Here is a 26,329-nt window from a genome sequence, read left to right as displayed (position 1 = left end):
CCTAGGCTTCAGTTTTGCTGCTTAGAAAGGTCTTCGCTTGGGGTGAGCATATTTAAATGTATAATATTAAATATAATTAATATTTGATATTAATATTATTTATTGGTAAATATTGGTTTATCTTAATATAATTAACATATAATATTAATTGATGGAATTACATTGAAAAACTGATAAGATTTCTTAGCTTTAATTGAGCACCAAATGGTGACATGTGGTACATTTTAATTATAAATAAAACAGGTTTTTTTTTGTTGTTATTTTAAAGTGTACTGTAATCTCAGAAATTCCATGGGGATCTGCCTTACAGCCATCATTCAGGCAGTCATTGGTCACTGACACAGTGGGCAAGAGGTTAATTGTAATTGCAGAGTCACCTGGACTCTCATAGCCTAAGAAGCTAAGTGTCTCTGCTGTGACAGGATAGACAGTATATTATTTCCACACATTAGTGACAGCACACTCCTTAAATCTGCCATGGGGCTGAGGAAGAAGTGATGTAAGTGCTCCATTTTAGTGTTCTCTGCTGTCTGCTTCAGGCCACTTTACTAGGAATAGCAGAATGTGAATAGAATTAAAATACAGTTTCAACCAAAGCACTTTGTGGGGGTTGGGAGGAGAGGGAAGAGAAGGTGAGGAGTTGTTGATGAGTCTATAATATGTAAATTACTGATTATTCTAAACTATTCATTTCCCCCTCAGAAGCTCCTGAAATGAACATTAAAGGCTGGATTTTTAATGAATGAGAGCCTAAACAGATTCCCTACAGATTTATTAAGCTGAAAAGAAAACCCAAGGCCTTTTTTTTGAGGATAAGAGAAGGGGGCTGAGGGAGTAGTGAGTTACCCACAATTGTTAAGAGTGCACAGAATATATTTAAGAAGCAACAGTCATTACTTTAAGTGGGTAATCATAACTAATTTTTAGCCTTTGGAAATAGCATTAAAATACTATTCATGGTATCTCTTTACCAAATAAATACTCTGGACATATTGGACATCACTCATCTTTAATAACCTTTAGGTCTACTAATAAGAGCTCACATTTCTATTGTGATACAAGATTTACAAAGTACTTTTCTCATAATGATCCTGTGATATTGGTAGTATTGTATTTATTCTTATGCCTGTTTTCTGAAGGAAATAGTTTAGGTCCAGAAAGGAGTGATTTGCCCATGGTCATATGGATAGTAAATATCTGAGCTGTGACTTGAATTCAGGTTTCCTAATTTCAAAGTGTAGCACTCTTTCCACTACAACCACATTCACTCTCTTTAACAGTGTTCTATTTGTGTACATGATTTTAACACACACACTAGCTGTTTGATTCTAGGAAAACCACTTATTCTACACAAGGTAGTTAAGACTAGAAGTTGCAGAGACCATGCTGACCTGCATTAATAGAGGAATAGAGGAATTTACCCCATCGAAGAGTTATCTATAACAATTAAATTATAGTGTCCAGTCAACATACTAGTAATGTGCTAGAAAAAGTCATAATGTGCTTTGCACATTATTAGATTTTCAGTGTGATCATTCATACCTCAGAAGGAGAAAAGAGAAATTACAAATCACAGTATGATTCATTGTTTAGTTTATTGTCTAGAATTAAGAGAGTAATGGAAAAAAAAGTTAATAAAGCCCTTAACCTTATGGTAATTAAAGTCTAGTAAGAAAAAAAATAACATAAAGTATATTAATATACTTTTTATTTTTAAATCATTTTGATTTCATTAAATATTTTCCAATTACATGTAAAAAGATTAACAATCATTTTTTTGAACTTTTGAGTCTCAAATTTTCTCTCTCCCTCTCAGCCCTCCCCACCTCCATGAGAATGTAAGCAATTTGCTGTTGATTATACATATGAAGTCATGCAAAACATATTTCCATATTATCCATGTTGCAAAAGAAAACACAGACAAAACTAGTAAAGAAAAATAAAGTAAAAAAAATAGGTACACTTCCACCTACATTCACAGTTGCTCAGTTCTCTTTCAGAAGGTTAATAGCATTTTTCATTATGGACCCTTTGGAATTGTCTTGGATCATTGTCTTCATCAGAGTAACTAAGTCTGTCACAGTTGATCATCCTTACAATATTACTGTTAATTTGCACAATGTTCTCCTAGCTCAGCTTGCTTTGTTTTGCATCAGTTCATACAAGTCTTCCTAGGTTTTTCTAAAAGCATTCTGCTTGTCATTTCTTATAATGCCATAGTATACCATGACAATAATATATCACATCTTATTCAGCTGTCCCCCAAATAATGGACATCTCCTTGATTTCTAATTCTTTGGAACCACAATAAAGAACTGCTATAAATATTTTTGTGCATATAAGTCTATTCCTTTTTCTTTGATTTCTTTGGGATACAGACGTAGTATTGCTATTGCTGGATCAAAAAGATATGCACAGTTTTATAGCTCTTTGGACATCATTCCAAATTACTCTCCAGAATAATTGGACTAATGCACAACTCCACCAACAGTGCAGTAATATCCCATTTTTTTCACATCTCTTTCAGCATTTGTCATTTTTGATTTCTGTAATGTTATCCAATCTGATGGATGTGAGGTAGTATCTTAGAGCTGGTTTTGACTTGAATTTCTCTAATCAGTAGTGAATTAGAGACATTTTTCATCTGATTATTGATAGCTTTAATTTCTTCTTCTGAAAACTGCCTGTTCAAATCCTTTAACCATTTTTCAGTCATGAAGTCGTTCTTATTTCTATAAATGTAGCTCTATTCCACACATACATGTCCATATCTTTGTCTATGCCTATATCTATATCCATATATATATATATATATATATATATATATATATATATATATAAAATCTCCTTACAAATATTTTATTTAAAATTTTTGGATTAATATTCATTAAGGGAATTGGTCTATAGTTTTCTTTCTCAGTTTTTACTCATTTTGGTTTAGGTATCAAAAACATATTTGTGTCATAAAAAGAATTTGCATTATGCATGTCAGGCTCAGTGACCTGCTCTTTCCCTATGTTATTGATGCATATAGTGATAAAAAAAAATTTTCCTAGGTACTTCTTTGGTCATATCTTACAAATTTTGGCATGTTGTCTAGTTGTCATTTTCTTTAATCAAATTATTTATTGTTTCCATGATTTCTTCTTTAACCTAGTCATTCTTATAAGAGTAGATTATTTAGTTTCCAATTAATTTTTAATCTGTGCTTTTATAGCCACTTTTTTCTAAATACATATATGCCAATGTCTATAATGCTTGTGGTTGTTAGGGGAGTGAGCATCAAACAGCAAAATGCATTGTAAATTGCATAGTGTCATGCTTGATAGATGTTCACTAAATTTAAAAAGGATGAATTATAGGCCAGGCACACTGAAATTTACCCAGTTTGAGTCAACTGCTCTCTAAAATATTTCAATATTAGACAGATAAAATATGTGTATATGCCATGATCGTAAGAACATATAGATAACAGTTTATGTATATATACACATATGTGTGTACATGTATGTATGTGTACATACATACATATACACATACACATATATGGAGCAACTGAACATGGGAAGTATCCCCATATTCTTTCATAATAAAGTATTCTTCATATACTCTCTTCATATACTATTTATATCTATGGATATACTGCAGGCAACAAATATTTTATTAGCAATAAATTACTTAACACATTAAATATGGCAAAGCACTTTATATACATTGTCTAATTCCAACTTCACATAACCCTATGAGGTAGGCACTTGAGGTATTTTTATCTCTATTTTAAAGATAACAACAACAACAACAATACAAATTTGAAGAGGTTAAAGCAGAGGTGTAAAACATTCTCCTGAGGCATTGCAGCCAGCAATCCCCTTCAGTACAGCCTATACAAGATTAAAAGTTAATTAGGGAATATTTAATAAAATAAATGGAAATACAACATATGTAATGTTCATTTGTGATTTTCTAAGTCAATATTCTTTTTGTAGGAATTTTTATTTGTAAATTAGTGGTCTTTTTATTTGAGTTGGTTTCCAATAGGATAAAGGACTTAACCATGTTGGACATCCAGTTCTTGATACTAAGTCCAACATAATTACATCTATATCATTCTACTTCTCAATTTTATAGTGATCAGTATCTAAGTGCATATTGATGTATATATAAGTAATAAATCATGTTTTATTACTTATATAGATTAATTTTCTTTTTAGCTGTGAAGAATGTATTGATTATTTTGTCCCCCTTTCCTGAGTCATCATCAGTTATATTTCTGACAGAATTTATCTTCATGAAAAGTACCCTTACATGTATGCTATATAGTTTTTAGCTCTGTAGTTAATTGAGCATATTGAGGGTGACTTGTCATAGAATTTCATTGGTAAAAATATTTAGACTTTATGAGGAAAATAAGATGGCTGTGGGGATAGATATTTCAAAGAAGAGATATAGGATAGTGACGGAGCTTACAATTAATGGTTTCAACCTTATGAATCAATTAAAATACCAGATCATAAGCTGAGAAAGTTTACCTGTGTTTTGAAGTATAGTAATGATAGATTGGAGACTTGATAACAGTGGAGGTATTGAGTATACTAGATTTACTAGCACAATCGCTTATAGGAAAGAACTAAGTTACAATTAATTAATAGTAGTGAGGATCCAAATGAAATTAGGATTATATAATCTATAGTTCTTACCTAATACTATAACCTTTATTTTTCTGGAAATTTTCAGGCCTCTTCCTACCTCCCTTCCCATAACAATTGAAAACCAAAAAAAAAATTGCATCTGATTCAGACTTTGCCCTTTCCTTCTAAACCAATGATGCCCCTCTCTATGATTGGGTGCCCCAGTCCTATCACTCTCCTTTTCCAGATATGGGGATGTGGGCTTCTAATGGACTCCCCTACTCTGTAGATATGTCAGTTACCATCCTGATATGAAGATATGGATCCTTCCCTGATCATATCCTGCCCTGTTTCTTTTGTTGGGACCTCAAGCAGTTATATCTTAAAGCAATACACCTTACCTTCTGTAAGTTAAAATGTGCCATAATAAAGGCTTATTGCTAGAAGCATTTATTGGCCTATCTGATAATATCATGAAACCTCCTTTCTGTTACTGAAGAGTTAAATCAGAATAGGACACTAGGTCATACTGCCATCTGAAAAGTGCCTTTTTTTTCCTTCATGTATACTTTAGTGTTTCTATGTGGGAGAGGAAGAAGTAGTTTATTTTTAGGAAGGTCATTGTATTCTATTACCTTTTTTTCCACCTTTGGGGAAGGCTGTACATTGAAAGTTGAACATTTTAAGATAGTAAACTATAAACTTCAGAATACAGTAAACAGTGTTTTATGGTTCCAAAGGGTACAATGAATTACTTAAATAGGCCACCGATGTGTATCTTTCTAGCTTAAAAGCATTAGGAAATGTATAATAACTGGATTAGTAACTGTTCCAGACAGAACAGTCAATGTGGATATTTGCACATACACTAGTCTAAGAATAATTAAGGGGACAAATTAGTGGTGTAAATTAGCAAGTTCCTTGACTTGTATAAACATGATCTTAAGCTATTAGACTATTCCTCAATTTCTATCAAGGGATTTATCCTTTGAATCTATGGATTACAGATTGAAATTGAACATGAATCTATACATCACCTTTTCCTACTCAGTTATCATGAGATTTCTATAGAATATAAGGTATTTTTCTTCCTGCCAATTCTGCCCTCAATCTATATAGTGAAACCAGTATCAAGACCTGTTGTTCTAGGGTAAGGCTGAGAGTCTTCTATGGCATATGCTAAAGCATTTTTACCCAGACATCTAACACAGACCAACACTCAAAAATTCCTCTATAGAAGTGGTCCAGCAAAATTGAATGTGTCATGCAAAGCCAGGAAGACCTAACTTTAAATACAAACTCATATACTTCTAGCCGTATTCTTTTGAGAAAATCACTTAATATATCTAAACCTGAGTTTCCTCATTTGTGAAGTGAGAGTTATAATAGCACCTCTACTACTTTAGAGATTTTGCATCTTCTGTGTTTCTTCCCATTGAAACCACTTGGACTCTACCCTTGAGCTCTGAAAATGACTTTTGTCTTATATTTCCTGGAATCAGCCCTCCATGTTATTTCATAGTCATGACCTTTTCCCTCAAGTTTCTCCTAACCTATGAGCTAAATAGAAGACAAATTCATCTGCTGAGGAAGGAGTTGGATTTGGTAGCTTGAGGTAGAAAAAGAAGGTTTGGAACAGCCATTGTGACACTTCATGGTAATGATAGTGATGTAAAAAGTGCTAGCCAAACCTAGACCCATATTCCTTTGTGAGAGTTACTGGCATAAGGGAGTCCCAACAAGAATGATGGGGGTTCCCCTATTGACTCTTGATTTCTATGTCTAGTATCAAGCTTTTCCAGTGTAGGCAAGGCCACCAACAAATTATGTCCATATGTGGGTACCCAGTTTATGTCCAAGAAAAGGAGAACATCCCAAGATGACACTGGGTTCTCCTCTTGCCTCTTGTTTTCTACCACTGGGCTCATAGGGCCATACTCCCCTAGCATAGGCATAGCTATCAAAAGGTTAAGTCCTTGTCTAGGAACTTAGTTTATTTCTAAAAAAAAAAAGTCTGTGGGCCAATCAGGGTTGCTGGAGAAAATGAGTCTTTTATGAGTTTGGATGCTGGAAATAGTATGTAAAACAATGAAAATCAGTTCAAACTGAAGTTTTCTTGGACAAAAATTGGAGAATAGATGAAAATGGAAAAGGGAGAAGGGGACCCAACTTTCAATTAGAGCATTAACACTAACATAGAATAAAACTCACATGGGGCACCACTGCATTGGGGACTAAGGAGACCTAGGTGCATTCAACAGAAAGAATATACTCCAAAGTGCCCTTATGAAAATGGGATGCTTATACCTTTATTTTGGGTGGCTATTTGGAGCTGACCAATTTGCATATCAGGGTTCAAGGCACACAGGGGATTTTGAGGGGTACACAGGTACAAGAAAAAAAACAAGGTGGCAGTTGGCAAGATATTATTTTTAGGTACACAGCTGCACTGATATAAAAAGTATTATGCACATACACAGCTGCACTGATATAAAAAATATTATGCCAGTGCAGCTGTGTATCTGCAAACACTACTTGCATGAGTTTTCCATTCATAGACTTTATGAGTTAAAACCTCACTCAAGGAGAGACTGTCATGGTGGTCTCAAGACCACCAGGTCTTATTTTTTGATGCCTATGAAACTACATCCAGAACAGGAAGAAACTTCCAAATGAAAGAAAATTTCAACAAAGAAAAGAGATGAATGAAAATAAATGTATATAAAGTAAATCCAACCCCAAGACCAAAAGCAAACAAACAAAAAAAAAAGGTCATGAAATTGGCCCCATATCACTACATTCGCCCTTATACTTGTCAGGGTCAAAGGAGAAGTTTTAGTTGTTCAATCTATCTTGGAATATTGAAGTAGAAGACTTTGCCCTACTCAGTGATCATCATCTCATCCAGCACCATGACACAGGAGAAGAGTTTAAAAACAATCTTTGTCTGTTAGCAACTTCTGTTCCAGCCACTCCTGTTCTGAGGGAAAAGGACCTGGATGGTATTATCAATTAGGCTTGATGATTGCCTTATTGCATCTGAGGCCTAAGAATTCTTTTTGGCTGCTTACAACTATACATTCCTATTCTAGGCTCTTTGATGAAGAAGAATCAAGAGAAGTTTGAAAGAAACATCAAGATGGGTGGCTGGTCTTTGCCTATCATGCCTAAAAGACTAAAAAGTGGGGAAAAGTAAGAAAACTCCCAATACAATAAAGGGCTACTTTTCAGAAGAAGAAAATAATTATGCAATAAAAACAAAGTGAATTCCATAAAAGACAATGGATTGTCCAAAAAGTGTTTGAGAGTAGATAGAAGGACCATTAAAGAAATTAAGGGGGAGACAGAGGAAAGTAGTGAAATTGGAGCTTTTGAAGAGGAACTGAATAGAAAATAAAGTTTATCACAGAAGATGGAAACTCCTTAAAATATTGAATACTTTAAAAAAGCAAATGGAGGAAATACAAATATTCAGTGATGTGATACATGGTAATGCTAAGTTCAAAAGTTAGAAAGTTGAAAAAAATCATATGAAGTCTCCTATTAAAAAGAGTTGGAAAGATAGACTGAAGAAAAGTAAGGATGACCATGTTACTGAAACAAGAAACATGTATACTATGTTAGAAGCCATAGAAGAAAATAGCCCAGAACAATTGAAATCAGGGGACAAAATGAAAATAAATAGAAACCCCTTTAAATGAATCCCAAATTTAGCAATCCAGAAAAGTAATTAGAATTAAAAAGAAAAAACAATAATTCTGTAAAAAAAGACAGAGATAATATATGTAACCTAGTAACACTGTTTTAGACCAAATGAGAGGAAGGAAAGAAGATATTGGAATCTGATATACCAACATGCAAAATATAAAGAGTTACACTTAGAGTAACTTAGCTTGAATGGTATATTTAATCTTGTAAGTATCAATAAGGAAATGAATAAAGGCAAATCTCCAGGCCTGCCTGGGGATTTAAAAATGAAAAGTAAAGGAAAAAAATAATACCTTATAGAAGGAAGAGGGGAAGTTCCTTTCTATTTTTTCTATAACTGAAATGATAAAGAAAAAAATAAGTTTTATATAGGCATGAGATTTCAGGTTGGGGAGTGAGGAAATCTCATGAATCTCATTCTTGTCAGAAGTGAGCAAGGTAAGATGAGGGAGATGAACATTGTGCAGATAGATAATAAAGAAAACGTGGTATTGAGATAGGGAAAAAAGGGAGGAGATGGAACTTAAGAAAGAGCTCGTGCAGTTCGGCAATCACAAGCAAAACAAACAAAAATTATAGAGAGATAATTGCTAAAGTTAAAGAAAAAATTAGACAGGACAAGAAACAGAGATAAGATAAGGGCTGGGTGAAGAGGAGAAGAATTTCTATCAGATTATTCCAAATACAGATAATTGGTATGGATATGATTCCCTATTGCCCTACTCCCATATTTTGTTGTTGTTGTTATGCTTCCCTTTGAAGGAGGTGAGATGGAGAACAAAGACATAAAATTTTATAAAAGGATATGATGGAGAAAAATATAAACCAAATAATCATAACCATGGATATGAAAATAGCAGAGCATTGTGGAATAAAGAAAAAAGCAACACTCAGTAATTTGTTGTACCAAATATGCTTTTTAGAAATAAAATAAGATTAAAATAATTTCATATCATAGATATTCATTGTTGATGGTTGGCCCACACCAATATAATTAAAATGATTTTGCCTAAATGAATTTACATATTTATTTGCAAACTAATAAATCACTGAGCTATTAATTTATAGAAATAATTAAAATAATAAAATTAATATTGTTAAACAAAAGAACAATAAACTAAAAAATATGATAATTAAAAAGGAGGAATGAAGAGGGCTTATATTACCAGATCTCAAGTAACAATAGTAAACAGTACTCTTTTAAAATCTTCTCCTATTGTTATAAAATAGATAAGTAGATAAATGGAAGTCTAAGTAATCAATTATCAATTGAACATAGGCTATAATATTTGATATGCCCAAGAGTACAAAATGCCAGTTAGGGCCTCCTTATTCAATGAGGTTTTTTAGGTTAACTAGAAATCAATTTGACAGAAATAATAAAACAAAATTAATAATATCATTAATAAAATGCTTTAAAGTTAAATAAGTATGTTATATCCTTTTATCCTCTCCAAAACCCTGAGAGATTTTACTATTATCCTCATTTAACAGATGAGGAAATTGAAATAGATATTAAATGATTTACCTGGAGTCACACAGCAAGTAAGAGTCTGAGACTGGATTTGAATTCAGGTCTTCTTGATTCCAAGTCTAACACAGTATCTACTATATCATTTAGCTTCTTCTCAAATTAGGGTAAGATGTGCTTATTATGCCTTATGATACAATAGTGTCCAAATGGATACATAATCTAAATATCACAGTCATATCATTAAAATTGAAGGGAAATTGAAGAGATTACACATCACCATTACATCTCAAGGGAAGGAAAGTTAGTAGGCAAATGAGGCAAAAATATGATCATGAAAGACAATATAGACAATATTGTGTGTGTGTGTATATATATATTATATGTATACATATATACTTTTGCACAAGTAAATTCAATGTGAATTAATAAGAACTTATTGGTAAAATTTTTTTCATATTAAATATATAAACCAACAGTATGGTATCCATGCTACATAGGAGATTAAAACAAATACATAATCTTAAATTCAATTCAATAAATAAGTGGTCAGAGGATCTCATCTTGCAATTTTCCAAGAACAAATAAACAGTCCTGTAAAAGAACACCCTAAATCACTAATAATAAAACAAATTCATCTGATATTTTCTGTCACAAAAATAAGAATGTCATACACAACAAAATAGTAAAGTAGTAACCATTGGAGAATATGGGGAAAATGCACATGTGTTGTGATCACTACTATATTTTACATTTTACTTGACGCAATGATACCATTATTAAATGTATACTCAAGGAGATAAAAGATAGAGGAAAAGTTTATATATGCAAATATTTATATACATGTACGTATGCATGCACACACACATATATATACATTTATGATAAAAACTAGAAATAATATATATATATACAGGTTTTATAGGAATAAAATGAAATATTATGGTATTTAAAAAAATTTTTAGTGATGAACACAAAGAAAACTGGGATATCCTTCGATGCAACAATCTTTCATACAGAAGATTGTCAAAAAATAACAGAATCACAGAAGAGTGAAATCTGTTCTCTTCTTTGCAAAAAGTGAGGAATAAGTTTTAGATATGTACAATGTGTTGTTTGCTTTGCTTACCTACATGTTTATGCTTTGAAGTTCTATATGCAGGAAGTCTATGGGAAGTGATAGCAATATAAAGGAAAATTTCTTTGAAAAAGCCAAAAAGTAAAACCAAAAAACAGTGACTTTTATATATGTATGGCCTAGTACAATGTCTGACACAGTAGGCACATGATAAAAGACTGTTTTAGTGTGATAAGGAATTAAACCAAATTAAATAAAAAATTATTGTTCAATTATGAGAGCCCAGTATTATATTGTAGCAGGATTTTATGACATTGTCCATTTATCATCTATATTTTTTATCAGCATACACCAATAAGAGAGATAAATTGAATAGTGGGTGTAAACACTCAGATTCCAATACTTAAAATAGCAAGTAGAGACAAAATGTCAAGCTGGAGGGGAAAAAAATTATTAAGCATTATTGAGAATGTATAGAAATATCTACTAGAAAATGTACTTGTCACATCAGCATGACTAATTTTTTGTTAGGAATTATTTTATTTGACAATAGATAAGGAGAAATGGGAAAAAACCCTCAAAAATTATTTTCTTCAGGTTGAATTGAATATTTATCATCTCTACAGGTATGTGGCAGAAGAACTTACTTTGCATAGCTCAGTAATTAATAAATAAAAGATAATTTCATACAGTGTTGGCTAATCAGTAATTCTTCAAAATATGCATAACTTCTATCCTAATATATTCTTTGAAACTGTGAGTAACAAGTCACATAAAGATCAGCAGCACTACTATGCAAAGACATAAACCAAGAATAAGAAAATAAAATATTTATTATTAGGATTCATATAGGTCTTACTTAAAGCTATTAAATAAAAAATTAAAGATTGTGATTCTTTAAGCTTGAATTACATTTTTTTAAATGAGACAAATGATATTAAGATTAAAAGAAAAAACAAAGAAATCATAGCTGTAGGAAAGGAGAAAATTATAAATTAAAAAACAACAAATTTTTAACATGTTGAATAATCATATTTTGGGGAAACATTTGTAAAATAATTGTATCTGCCTATGTATTATCACCAACTATATTTTATATTTAATGTTATGAAAATACTAATTTTTAAAAATAATTTAATTTTAGAATCAGATAATATTTATTAGTCACATGATTAAAATAATTTTGATTTGGAAGGAGAGCATTCAGTGTAACGTTTGCATCTATAGACATCCTCTCTATAATTGTCCAATAAGTAGTTACCCAGCCTTTAGAGAAAACATCTTCCAAATGATAGTGAACTCCTTATCTCCTGAGGAAGTCCGTTATATTATTGGATAGCTCTGATTATTAGGATTATTATTTTAATTGCATAGAAGTCAAGTATACCTCTCTTTAACTTCTAACTCCCATTGTTATTTTATACTTTGGGGCCAAAAATGTAATTTTCATATACTAGACTATATCTGTGACCAACTTTTGAAGATAGTCAGGTATCTGTCTACTCTACTGCCTAATAACCTAGATAGAAGGGGACAAGCAGGCTTTCAAAAGATGTTTTTTGCAGCAAATCATATCTTTATGGGCAGCTAGGTAGTGCAGTAAACACAATACCTCATGTTGAGTCAGGAAGACTTCAGCTAAAAATCCAATCTCAGATTATTACTACCTGTGTGACCTTGGGCACTTAACCTCTGTTTGCCTTAGTTTTCTCAACTGCAAAATGGGGATAACAAAAATTTGTTTTGATGATCAAATAGATAACATTTGTAAAAACATTTAACATGTAATAGAAAGCCTGGCACATAGTGAGTGCTATATAAATGTTAACAGTCACATCATCATCATCATCATATTCATCATCATTGAGTCACAGCTGACTTAGGAAACAAAAATAAAATTTCATAATATTTTTGGTTTATTTTGACTTCTAAAAAAAACTTGGCAGAAGGCTTTTCTCAAAAGTGATTCCCAAATTTATATTAAATCATAGTCTTGAGAAAGAGGCATTGGATGGGGTCAAATAAGAAATCATTGTCATCTTTAGAGAGAGAAGATTCACTTGAGAGATAAGGTGAGATTGCAAGGAGTTGAGACATTATTGAGAAAAGTGGAAATGAGGATTGTATAGTTAGCTTTTTCAAGGAATCTATTTGAGAGAGGAGAGATAATAGGAAAATAAATTGAAAAGTATGGTAGAGTCAAATGAAGTGGTTTTTTTTTTTTTGTTCTTTTTTGTTTTGTTTTGTTTTGTTTTATGGAGAGACCAGGTAGAAGTTATAGGTAATAGAAAGAAAGCCAGTAGAAAGGCAGAAGACTGAAGATTTGACAGAGAATAGTGGATAACTATTTCAATATATATGTTTTCTTATACATAGATTTGATTGGCCACCTTCCACTCAAGAATTGTGTTATTGTCAACTGTCTAACAAGTGAAGTCATACTCCTCTACTTAGCATTCAAGGATTTCCACAAACTGGTGTCACCTTTTCCAAGACTTTCTCAAACTTTAAAAGACTTTATTAAACTAATCATATTATTTCCATCTATATCTCAGTCTAACAGAACTACTCTATGACTTTTGAATATGCTCCATCTCTCCCTTCAACATGCCTTTTCTCATACAATTACCAATAACTAAAATGGGATGCATGCCTCTGCATGTCTAATTCCAAATTCAACTCAATCTCCAACTCCCTATGAAGCCTACGTTGATCTGCTGAATTTGTAATAATCTTCAATTAATGAACAGGCATTTATTAAGCATCTACTATGTTCCAGACACTGTGCTAGGAGCTGTGGATACAAGGAGAGAGAATACAACAAAACCTACTTTCATGTAGCTTAACTGCTTTTGGACAAGACAATCTAGCAATGTGTGTGCATACCCCGTGTGTGTGTGTGTGTGTGTGTGTTTGTGCATATCTATAAGTATATATATATATATATATGTATTTATATATTCATGGATAGGTATATCTATATGTATATATATGTACATACTACAATATATATATTATGTGTGTGAATATATATATATATATAGTGTGTGTGTGTGTGTGTGTGTGTGTGTGTGTGTACAGAGAGAGAGAGAGAGAGAGAGAGAGAGACATTAAGGAGGAAGGGCATTAATAATTGGAGGGAGGTATTACAAAAAACTAAAAAACAGATGAGGAATTAGTGTATCCCAATTTTCTGGGATGACCAGTGCAAAAACATACTCATGAGCCTCACAAAACACTTCTCCATCCCATCTCTCTAAACCATTTATCATATAATGTAGTTTATTGTAGATCTCTGTATTTGACTCTAGTGTTCCTATGAGACTGTAAGTTTTGTAAGGAAAGAGTTTGTGTTCTAACTAACCTCTGTATCTCCTCCAGTATCTAGAACAGTGCTTCACACAAACTAAGCACTTAACTGTGGGATGAATTAATCAATAAAATTTCTGTAGTACTAATCATTCAGGGAAAATATGGCTTAAACCAAAAGATCATTTGCAAAATGAATTTTGGAAAGTGAGAATATCTTAGTGGGGGTAGTGCTATATGAGTTCTTTTGGTACTTTCTGTTTTAATCTGTTGCATGAAGGGAAAAAAAAGGTTAATTGAAAGAAACCTTTTGTTATTTTCCTCAGTATTTTTTTGGGTCTCCTTTAGCAAGGTGTTTACTTGTTTCTCAAGGTTTTCCTTCATCACTCTCATTTCTCTTCTCAGTTTTTCCTCTATTTCTTTTACTTGCTTTTCAAAATCCTTTATGAGCTCTTCCATGACCTGAGACCAATTCATATTTTTTCTTGGAGGCTTTAGATGTAGGAGCTTTGACTTTGTTGTCTTCTTCTGGTTCTGTTTCGATCTTCTTTGTCACCAAAGAAAGATTCTATGGTCTGACTTTTTTTCTAGGTTTGCTTATGATCCCAGCCAATTACTTGAGTTATAAACTCTTTGTTAAGGTAGGGGTCTGCTTCCAGTGTGGAGAATATACTGTCCCAATCTTCAAGGGTTTTGTGCAGCTGTTTTCAGAGATACTTCTAGGGACCTGTAAATTCTCCGTTCTTCCAAGGTGGTAAGATCAAGGGTGAGGTGTTTACTCCTTTACTTCTGGGATCTGGTGTATCAGTGATCACAAGCACTCTTTTCAGCCTTGGAACTGTGAGGAAGATTACCTTTTCACCACCACTACAAGCTCCACCATGCCCCATCATCTTTGCCCCAGGATTGTCACCCAGAATTGTGACCCAGATCCAAGCATGGGCAAAGGAAGAGAATCCTGCACCAGAAAAGAGATCCCTGCAGTCCCCCTCTAATCAACCACTCATTTCCCCCCTCAGTTTGTGCACCAGAAGCTCTGGAAGCATCCGCCGCCCCAGGACCACTCTTAGGGACTGGGGCTGGGACCAGGGTTCTCTCACACTACAGTCACAGACTTTTCCTACTGACCTAAGTTGTCTGGCATTCATGGGTTGAGAATTATGGAAACCACCATAGCTCACCTTGATTCAGTCCTCTGAGGCCTGCTTTGGGTTTGCTGAGGCCTGTTTTGCCTGTGCACCCATGTGGAACTTGTCTCCTCTCCCAGCCCAGCATGATATACCTTTCAGATCAACCATCCAGATTGTCTTGGGCTGGAAATTTGTTTCATTTTGTCTTTTTGTGAGTTCTGCTGCTTTAGAATTTGTGTAGAGTCATTTTTTACAGATATGTGGAGGAGTTTGAGAAAGAGAACATTGCCCTTACACTAGTGACTTATTTCTACTTCTTGCATAAATCCATCTTATTTGAACACAGACAAATCTTTTGCTTGACAATGAGTGAGATATGAAAGTGATGAGGAAGACATAAAAGGGTGTTGACTTTAATTAAATTCTCTGTATTCATTAATAATATGAAATTTATATAGTGCTTTTTCAATGATTAATTAGCTGCAGAAAAGTAGCACTTGCGTGAGGGAGCAGAGAGTTCATCTCCTGTAATGGGTTCAAAGAACTGAGATGCAACAGAACAAAAGGCTGGTTGGAGCCTCCCAAGCCAACCAGGGGCCAGGGCCAGGGGCAAATCTCCGATTTTCTAATGTTCTTAATAACCCTTTCATTTGTCAGTGATGTTATGCGTCTTTTCTGTTTATTTAAGGACCAGGAATCTATGATACTGTTTTTCCCCTAAGTTCATAAAGAAACTGTGAAGTTTCACATGAAGGGAAAAGTTCTATCATCTAATGGTTTTAAAAAGTCAGGCTTCATAAATCAAGCTGTGGCAGCTCTCCATCTGACAAGCACACAAAGTGGCTGGAACAGTTGCTGTGAAACTGGCTGCAGGCTAGTACTTTATGACATATGAAAGCCAGGCAATAGAAAATGGTTTTGTTAGGGGCAGAATGGAAGTGGGATTACAGAGAGAGAAGGGAAACATTTACTTTGCCTTGCTTACACTCTAGACTTCTACAGCAGTTACTCCCAAGTGACAAGGGGAAGAAAAAGAGGTAGTTTGGCACTTGCTGTATATACTCAGTTTTCTGAAATTTTGATGGAAGTTTACATGTGACAGGGAAATGGGAGAAAACACCTTGGGGAATGAGCCTCAAAGCAGAAAGTCTACTTTTAAGACCCCTTTGCCTTTTATCCTGGCCAATATGTGAAAACAATCCACCTGTTCAGAGGCACTACAAATACCTTAAATGGATTTTTACCTTGTACTACACAGAAGGCCTAAACATATTGGGCTTTGTGTGTGTGTGTGTGTGTGTGTGTGTGAGAGAGAGAGACAGAGAGACAGACAGAGACAGAGAGACAGAGAGACAGAGACAGAGACAGAGAGACAGAGAAAGAGACAGAGAGAGGGAGACTGAGATAATTTAAATTGAATCCTACTTCCTCCTTTATTGCAAAGTTATTTTGAGTACCTTGTGTGGTCCTGATATTTTCTTCAGTTTTCAGTTGTTTGTTAAACCTCGAATACAAAAAAAAGTTTCATATAATTAAGTGTAATTACTGATGTTCATATACAGATATTTTAAAGGCAAATAAAAAACAAATGTGAGTCAGAAATGATAAATTAACCATTTGCAGATCAGAGGATTATTTAGAGACTTCAAATGATAGAAAATCTGAAACATAAAGGTAATTTTTTAGTGATCCCCATTTCATGGATACAGACAGCATAAGAAAGAAGCAACAAAGAATTTTGAAAAACCACAAATTCAAAACAGATGTGAGGGTACCCTTCAAAAAAATAAATGACGCATTTATGAAATAGTCAACTAAGCAAAAACGTCAGGACTGAAATACTGCAGTTTTTCAAGTAGTAAAATAAGTTTACTCTTTTCTCCTGTGTTTTGAACGGGGTGAATTTAAATTGTCATTTATGCTTTGGGGCTTGATTATTATTTTTTTCTCAAAATTAAAGTAAATATAAAGAAATACAGCTAATTCTCTTGGCCCATGGGAGATCAAATGGAGATTGTTGTTTAGGAAATATTTGGTCAGCATTAATCAGAGAATTGTTTGTGATTCTTTACAGGAGGGAGAGTAGTTACTTCTCACTTTTTTTTTTTTTGGCTGATGAAATAAGAGTTTAAAACTAACTAATAGTTTGATTTCATTTTGTGTTTTCAAAGCTGTTTTTATGGTAAAGCAATTTCTAATAGTTACAGCAATGACTTTTAAAATTTGATATTATTCAGTTACTCTAAATGATACAAAAGCCAAATATTAAAGGATTATATTTGCTTGTAATAATCTTGCTAATACCAATATCATGAATGTAAAATTTTATGTGCATAGCTTACAATATATTGTTATATTCTTTTTACTCTTATGTAAGTTTATGGAGAAATCAGCCTTTTGAGAATTACCTCAGTGTGTTGTCACATCCCAAGAGAGATTCTGTAAACAATGTGTGATCAGAGAGGATTCTGGGAAAATACTGGAGTAAGTCAGAAAATACCAGGCTCTCTAAATTTCCCCAAAAAACAAGATAGAACATTGCCTTGAAGTGAAAGTTTATTTTTGCACAGCAAAAATAAACAAATATTGGGATAAAGCAGTTATCCTACTAAGACAGCTTGAGAGGATGTTGGAAAGACCCCATCTCCAAGGACAGTGGTTTGGTTGGAGTGATGTGCAAACACCTCTAGGACAACTCTGCTGAATCAACAAACAAACCCTGGGGGCAGCTGGGTGGGTCCACAGCCTTGGCAGCAGAAACTTTCTTGACAATATTGGGGTCAAACAGCTGAGTAGGAGAAGATTGAAAGACTCCTTGCTGTCTCTGAAGCCAGCTCCAACTATCCTGATAGTCATGGTCTTTAGCTGTGGCTATGGGCAAGGAGGAGGGAGCACACATCTGATGAGTGTGGTAGCGGACTGCTGTGGACACTTAGTGCAGAAGAACAGAGTCCCTGATTTCAACTCCAGCACAGATACTTGAGCTAACGTTTGAAGCCATGGGAGAGAGAACAAGAAGCAAAAGTGTTTGTCGGACAGCATGCCTGGGGACACTTGTCATGGCTTAGGGGTGGAGAGGAATGACCAAGGTTGGACCCTTAGACAGAATTCAGAAAATAGCAATAAGAAGGATACCTTCAGACAAGAACCTGATTAAAATAATAAACTGCTAAAAATAAAAATAAAATGAGTAAGTGAAGGAGAAGGAACCCAACCATAGACATCTACCATGGGGATAGAGAAGATCTAGGTTCATATTCTGAGGAAGAAAGTAAAGCCAAAAAAACCACTCCTGCTTTATGTTTTATTATTATTATTATTAATTTTTTTTGTTTTTAAATAATTTATTTATTTTTAGTTTGCAACATTCACCTCCATAAGATTTTGACTTCTAAATATCCCCCCCTTCCAATTTCTCCCTCCTCTCCAAGTTGGCATGTAATCTGATATAGGCTATACTTATACATTCATATTAAGCATATTTTCACATTAGTAATGATGTATAGAAGAATTAGAACTAATGGGAGGAACCATGAGAAAGAAGAAATAAAACAAAACAACAAAAGAAAAGGTGAGCAAATAGTATGCTTCCATCTGCATTTAGACTCCATGGTTCTTTTTCTGGATGTGGATAGCATTTTCCATTTGTATTTTCCATTTTCCATTGTATTTGGCTTCAATCCTTGTTTTACTGAGAAGAGCTAAGTCTATCAAACTCATTGTTCACACAATGTGGCTGCTAATATGTAAAATGTTCTCCTGGTTCTGTTCATTTCTCTCAGAATCAGTTCATATAAGTCTTTTCAGGTTTTTCTGAAGTCTGCCTGCTCATCATTTCTTATAACACAATACTTTTCCATTATATTCGTATACCAAAACTTATCCAGCCATTCCCAAATTGATAAGCATCTTTTCAATTTTCAATTCTTTGCTACCACACAAAGAGCTGTTACAAATGTTTTTGTACATGTGGGTCCTTTTACCATTTTTATGATCTCTTTGGGACACAGACCTAGAAGTGGTATTGCTGGGTCAAAGGGTATGCACAATTTTATAGCTCTTTGGGCATAGCTCCAAATTGCTCTCCAAAATGGCTAGATCATTTCACATCTCCATCAACAATGCATTAATGTTTCAATGTTCCCACATCTGCTCCAACATTTATCATTTTCCTGTTTTGTCATGTTAGCCAATCTGATAGGTATGATGTGGTATCTCAGAGTTGTTTTGATTTGCATTTCTCTAATCAATAGTGATTTAGAGCATTTTTACATATGACTATAGATAGCTTTAATTTTGTCTTCTGAAAACTGCTTATTCACATTTTTTGACCATTTATCAGTTGGGGAATGACTTGTATTCTTATAAATTCAACTCAATCCTTTCTATATTTTAGAAATGAGGTCTTTATCAAAGACACTAAGTCACTCCTACTTTAAAGAGAAACAACAAATGATCGCAAGCTTGAAAAGATACTTGGAAGAACCTAAAAAAAGAACTTCAAAAATCAAGTGAGAGAGACGGAAGGAAAATTAGGAAGAAAAAAAATAAGAGCAATCCAAGAAAATCAAGAATATTATAAAAAGAAAGTCAACCAATCAAACAAAGAAATATATAACTTAAGGAGGAAAATAACTCCTTGAAAATTAGAATTAGACAAGGGAAACCTAATGACATTATAAGATTCCAAGAAAGAATTGAACAATATCAAAAGAATGAAGAATAATAGAAGAGAATGGGAAACATCTAATTAGGAAAAAAAGATCTTTAAAACATATTGAGGAGAGAAAATATAACAAAAATGTTGGACAACCTGAAAGATATGATCCAAAAACAGTCAATACAATATTATAAAAAAAATTAAGGAAAACTGCCCTGAAATTCTAGAAGGAAAGGGTAAAGTAGAAATAGAAAAAAAAATTACCATCTGAAAAATCCCAGGATGAAAACTGGCAGTAATATCATGGCAAAATTTGAAAGCTCCCAAGTTAAGGGAGAAAATATTACATGCAATACACACATACACACACACACACACACACACACACTAACTTTAACTACTGCAAAGGTACAATCAGAGTAACACAAGACCTAACATCTTCTATATTAAAAGATCAAAGAGCTTAGAGCATTATATTTCAAAAAGCAAAACAGCTGAAATTGTGACCAACAATAACTTACCCAAAAAAGCTGAGTATAATCCTGAATGAAAGAAAAAAAAAAGATACTTAATGAACTGAAAGAATTTCAGGTATTTGTGACAAAGAGAACAGAACTCAATGCAAAATTGGTTATATAAAATCTAGGACAGACATAAGGTGAACATTAAAGACCCATTATAAAGTACTCACGTCTTATATATGAAAATGTTATCAGTACTCTTAAGACCGTCCTCATTAATTGGGTAATTTAAAAGAAGGCTTGGGCTGAACTAAACATCATTGATTGTTTCTAAAAAAAAAAACTGGGTAGAAAGAGATAAAAAAGGAGCAATTATTTCATACAAATGAAGCATGAAAGAAAGAACTGATACAGAGGAAGCAAGTAGGGGTGGAAGGGTGGTAGTACTAGAAATTTACTCCATTTGGAAGTAGGTTAAAGAGGGAACAACATACATGTCTAGAAGGGTATTAAAAATTCCTAAATTTGTAAAGAAATAAGAGGGTGAGTGGCCAGGGGACAATGGAGGGATTTATGAAAGTGTGTGTGTGTGTGTGTGTGTGTCTGTGTGTGTATGTGTGTGTGTGTAAGGGTGAGGACAAGACACAACTTTGGAGAGTTAAGGAATAGGAAGTCAAAGTAATTGTTACAAATAAGTTAGACACATGAAGATGGATGGGGTGAATCAAACAAAAAGGATAAATAGTGAGGGAAAATAGGATGGAAGGAAATACACAACTAGTAATTATAACTTTGAATGTGAATGGGATAAACTCACCCATGAAGTAGAAATGGATAGTAGAATGAATTAAAAATAAAAATCTGACAATGTGTTGTTTACAAGAAACATATCCAAAATGAGAGATATACAAAAAGTTAAAATAAAGTGCTGGAGCAAAATTTATTATGCTTCAGCTGAAGTAAAAAAAAAAAAAACAGGTGTGCAATCATGATCTCAGACAAAGTTCAAGCTAAAATAGATTTAATTACAGGCGATAAATAGGGAAACTATGCTATATGTTATGAATATTATTCAATATTGTTTTAGAAATTCTAGCAATGGAAATGAGAGAGGAAAAATAAATTTAAGAAATCATAATGGGAAATGAAGTAATAAACTATGTCTTTTTGAAGACTAATATGGTAATATATTTGGAAAAAAACACTTAAAATTCAACTAGAATGTTGGTTGAAAACAATTAGTAATTTTGGCAAAATAATAGGATATAAAATAATACCACAAAATCATCAGCATTTTTATATATCACCATCAAAATATTGCAAGAAGAAACAGTAAGAGATGCCCCATTTAAAATAATTGTAGGTAGTATAAAATACTTGAGAGTATACATGCTAAATCAGATCTAGGAACTACAGAAACATAATTATAAATCATTCTTTATACAAATAAACTCAGACTTAAATAATTGGAAAAAATAGGGATTGTTTACAGGTATGCAAAGCTAATATGATTTTTTTTCTTTGCTTAACTAATGTATTTATTAAATGCTTTCCCAACTAAATTACCAAAAAAAAATACTGTTAGAAAAAAATAAGAATATAATTCATTTAGAAGAATAAAATGTCAAGAACCTCAAAGAAATTAATGAAAAAATGTAAAAGAAGAAGGTTTAGCAGCATTATATCTTAAACTATGTTATAAGGCAGTCATTATAAAAACTATCTGACACCAACTAGGAAAGGTAAAGGTAGAATAATGGAATACAGTAACCATTCAATACACAATAGTAAATAATTATACTGACCTTGTATTTGACAAATGTAAAGATTTTAAGTTTTTAAAATAAAAATTGATTATTTGTTTAAAAAATGTTGGGAAAACTGAAATGCAATCTGGTAGAAATTGGGCATAGAATATATCTTAAACCATTTACCAAGGCAAGACCAAAATAGATATAGATATAAATAGATATATCACAAGAAAATTAGGAGACTATGGAACATATTAGTATTAGACTTATGGTTAGGAGAACAATTTCTGAGTAAAGAAGAGATAGAAGGCATTGAGAGGTGTGAAATGGATAATTTTGATTATATTAAATTTAAAACAAGTTTTTGTAAAAATAAAACCAACGTATCTGAGATTAGAAGGAAAGCAGAAAATTTGAAAAACTTGAAGTTCCTCAAATGAAGGTCTCATTTCTCAAATATTTAAGTTACTTTGTTTAATTTATATGAATACAAGTTGTTCCCCAATTGAGGAATGGCTAAACAAGTTGTGGCAGTATATGATTGTAATGGAAGTCTACTGTCCTATAAGAAAGGATGAACTGGTTGAATTTAGAAAAACATGGAAAGACTCTAAATGAAAAAATGAAAAGTGAAATGAGTAGTACCAAGTGAACATTGTACAAAATAACATAAACTTTGTTCTAAGAATCACATTGAATCACTAATTCATCTTGAATATCATAAATACTCAAACAACTATAAAAGACTTATGAAGGAAGATGTTATCTACCTCCAGAGAAAGAACTGATGAATAGAAGTATATACAGAGAGAGTATGGTTTTACATATATGTATATATGTATGTAGGTATGTGTGTGTGTGTGTGTGTGTGTGTTTAATAGTAGGGGAGAGAAAAAAACTGAAATGTTCACAGCAGAGAATGAAAGAAAACTTATAAGGAAGAACACAAAAGTAAGGTAGCTCTGAAAGCAATGCATAGAACTTGCTGTGTAAATTTCAAAAAAAAAATGAACAGTCTGAAACAGAAATTTATGGTTATGTATTGAATCCTCTCCTTATGTTGTGCTGTGTAAAAGAAATTTTTTTGTCTTTTTGTATTTAACTTCAAATAAACTTGTAAAAATAGTGTATGATCAATTGTTTAGAAAAAAACTACGAAACATGAGTTAATTTTATTATAGGAGCTTACCAGCTGATGGTTAATAGAGATAAAGCATGAACAAAAGTACAAACATAAAACCAAATATATGTGTGTGTGAATATCCAGATAAATTCAAGTACAAATTCACACTTCTTTAAAATGTTTGGAAAATGTAAGGGGAAAATATGCTTTGGGTTTCAATCGTTTTGGAAATTGCCTCTGTTATATTCTTTCTTTCTCACATCTGAAAACTGTATCAACATCATTAATGTGAAAATGACAAATTTGTTGCATTTGGTGACACAGTGACCAAAACAGAGTGGTTACTTAGCTGAGCTAATTGAGAACAAATTGGTTATATTGACCCTTCCCTTTGCCCCCTTTCCCCACAAAAAGGGATTTAGCTGAAAAAGTCAATTGAGTGATGATTGTTAGAGAAAGCCCAAGTACAGTAATTGTACAGCAAATTAAATATCTTTAAAAATCTTTAAATGCTCGTAACTCCTTATACAAAATACTATTTCAGGGCAAAATGTTATCCATTGTTTCAAAGACCACTTTTTTCCTACTTCAATTATGTTCCATCATCTCTGAAATATATTCTGTTTTTAGAAAACCTAAATTGAACAGAATTTGAAAGCTTACACAAATGAAGGCAAATCAAGAATATTTAGTTACCTTTGAAGGACAACATATGTGCTTTCTATTATTTTAGTCCTACAATGCTGATAGAGCAAACATACATGACATAAATAATTGAAATCAATTTTCCCAAATGTCATATTTTTAGCCACAATCGCCTACAATTGTCCAAACCACAGGATAATTAGAGAATTATTCATTCTTTACAAGGCCAAAGTCAGATCTATGTGGCATGTTTAATCACAGGTCAAAAAATCTCTTTATGTTAGAATGCCAAGAAGCAAGTGGGTTTTGGAAAGTTAGTCCTCTCCCACCCTAGATATTACTGTCAAATTTATAAATGTTGGCATGTGTACTGATAAAGATGTATATGCCGTTTAGAAAAGGTTAGATGCAATCTTCATTTTCATTGTTTATGATTAGGTTATCATGAACTGTATAGGATTGTTCAGCCTTTGCAATTTTTAAATGTTTAAGGGAAGACAACTATCTACTTTAATAATTGGTTCTACCAAGCAAAAGTGACTTGAACTATAGCCTAGTGACAGATTATGTATATCCCTTTTAAGGACTAAGACAAATATAGATAAATATAAACATATAAAATATATATTGATTCACTTGTGTGTCTGAGGATTAGGATTGTTAAAGTTATTTCTCATAGTATAGCTAATACATGCCAAAGGCAGGACTTGAATTCATTTCTCAGAATACCAAGTCAAAAAATTTTGCCAGTATACTCTACTGTCCCTCTATAGGCATTTTGAGGTAATGTCAGGGAAACCCATTTTAAAAGATTTATCAGGTCCTTTATAGCTCAAGTCCACAGAATTATCCATGATTTCAGTTGGACTAATATATTTATATATTGAAGGTATTTTGAAAATAACAATTTCTATTACATAGAGAAACCCATCCATTTTAAAATATCCCCATGGGCTCATAGCCACACTTGTAAAATATAAAGGTGAAGGGAGGGAATGAAATTGCTTCAAATCAACCATTACTGGGAATTCACATCCTTTTGTAACAAATATCTTCTGAAGAGTGTTTCCCATTTCTTGTTAGTGTTTAAGGGAATCCAAATTATTTATGACAGTGCTGTGAGACTGATATTTTAAAAATTGGAGGTGGGGGCCAATTTATAAATACTAACAGCTACAGTCAGAATAGCATCCAGAAGGGAAATAAAGAGATATTATCCCTTCATATGCCTGACCTATAAGTCTAGCAAATGTAAGGGAAGATCTCATTCATCTTACATGGACTATGGTTATTTCTGGGCTAATTCCTATGGGTCTCTCTCCTTCCTTTTATCTCCTCTTAACCTGTGGCTTCCTTCAGTGTTCTTCATCTAGGCGGCTTTGAGCAGAAAGTCAAGACCCATTTTGCAAATGATAATAGGGCTATAAAGCATCTGGAACATAAAGGTAAAACTTATGGTTGACTTCATAAATCCAGGTTGTCTGTTTGCCCTAAAATATATAGAGGAAGAGATTGAATTTTAATGTGAAATGAACAGTAACCTCATATGATTATCTAAGCTTTATTGCTTCTTGAAATGATCATGTATGTCCTATAAGCATATCTGTTTAGGCGAAGGCTAATATAAATGTCTCACAATCTTAGAGATAATCTTTATTAGGGATTTTTGGGGGAGGCATGTCTTTCTGGGTAATAATTATGTTTTAATGACAATACCTTCAATTTTATCATTTGGAATCTGCCTAGAGATGTACACAGTAAAAATCAGTGGCAAATGATTCATTCCTTCTAAACAAGGGTCAACAACTGCTTTGATCATTTTCCACGTGTTTAATGTAGAAATGCTAGATGACTTTTGTGGTCTCTTTCACTTCTCAGTCTATGATCCTGTGATCTCAGCATTTACTAGAAGCTAAGGCCAATTATAGTTCTAAATATATATATTACACCTAAGTATTTTTTTAAACAGCCAATTAATAGCTATTGTTTTGGCTCAATGTAACTCATATTAATTCTGTCATTTGGCTGCAGCAAAAAGGATAGTTTTAAAAAGTCAGAAGCAACTTCACTAGCAATTTTTATAATATTTAGGTTTGAAACTATATTATACTTTCTGCTCTGAGGAAGGTAAGTGGTGCAATAAATAGAGCATTAGATCTGGAGTCAGGAAGACCTCAGTTTATATCTGGCTTCAGAAACTTCCTAGATGTGCGACCCTTGGCAAGTCATTTAACCTCTATTTGCCTCTTCTTCCTCAATTTTAAAATGAGATGATGCCTACCTAAGAGGGTTATTGAGAGGATCAGATTTTTAGATAGATAGATAGATAGATAGATAGATAGATAGATAGATAGATAGATAGATA

At 33.0% G+C, this 26,329-nt stretch overlaps 1 protein-coding gene across 1 annotated transcript in view; it reads left to right on the top strand.

Annotated features, from left to right (window-relative positions):
* Nucleotides 1-26,329, top strand: part of EPHA5 (EPH receptor A5) — a 458,275-nt gene that overhangs the window by 224,966 nt on the left and 206,980 nt on the right. The gene's annotated exons all lie outside the window — the stretch shown is intronic.

This window comes from Vombatus ursinus, unplaced genomic scaffold (assembly GCF_900497805.2).
Source record: "Vombatus ursinus unplaced genomic scaffold, bare-nosed wombat genome assembly UNPS02014818.1, whole genome shotgun sequence".
Taxonomy (NCBI): Eukaryota; Metazoa; Chordata; class Mammalia; order Diprotodontia; family Vombatidae; genus Vombatus; species Vombatus ursinus.
Note: the sequence above shows the minus strand (reverse complement) of the source record. Positions and strands in the feature narration are given on the sequence as shown.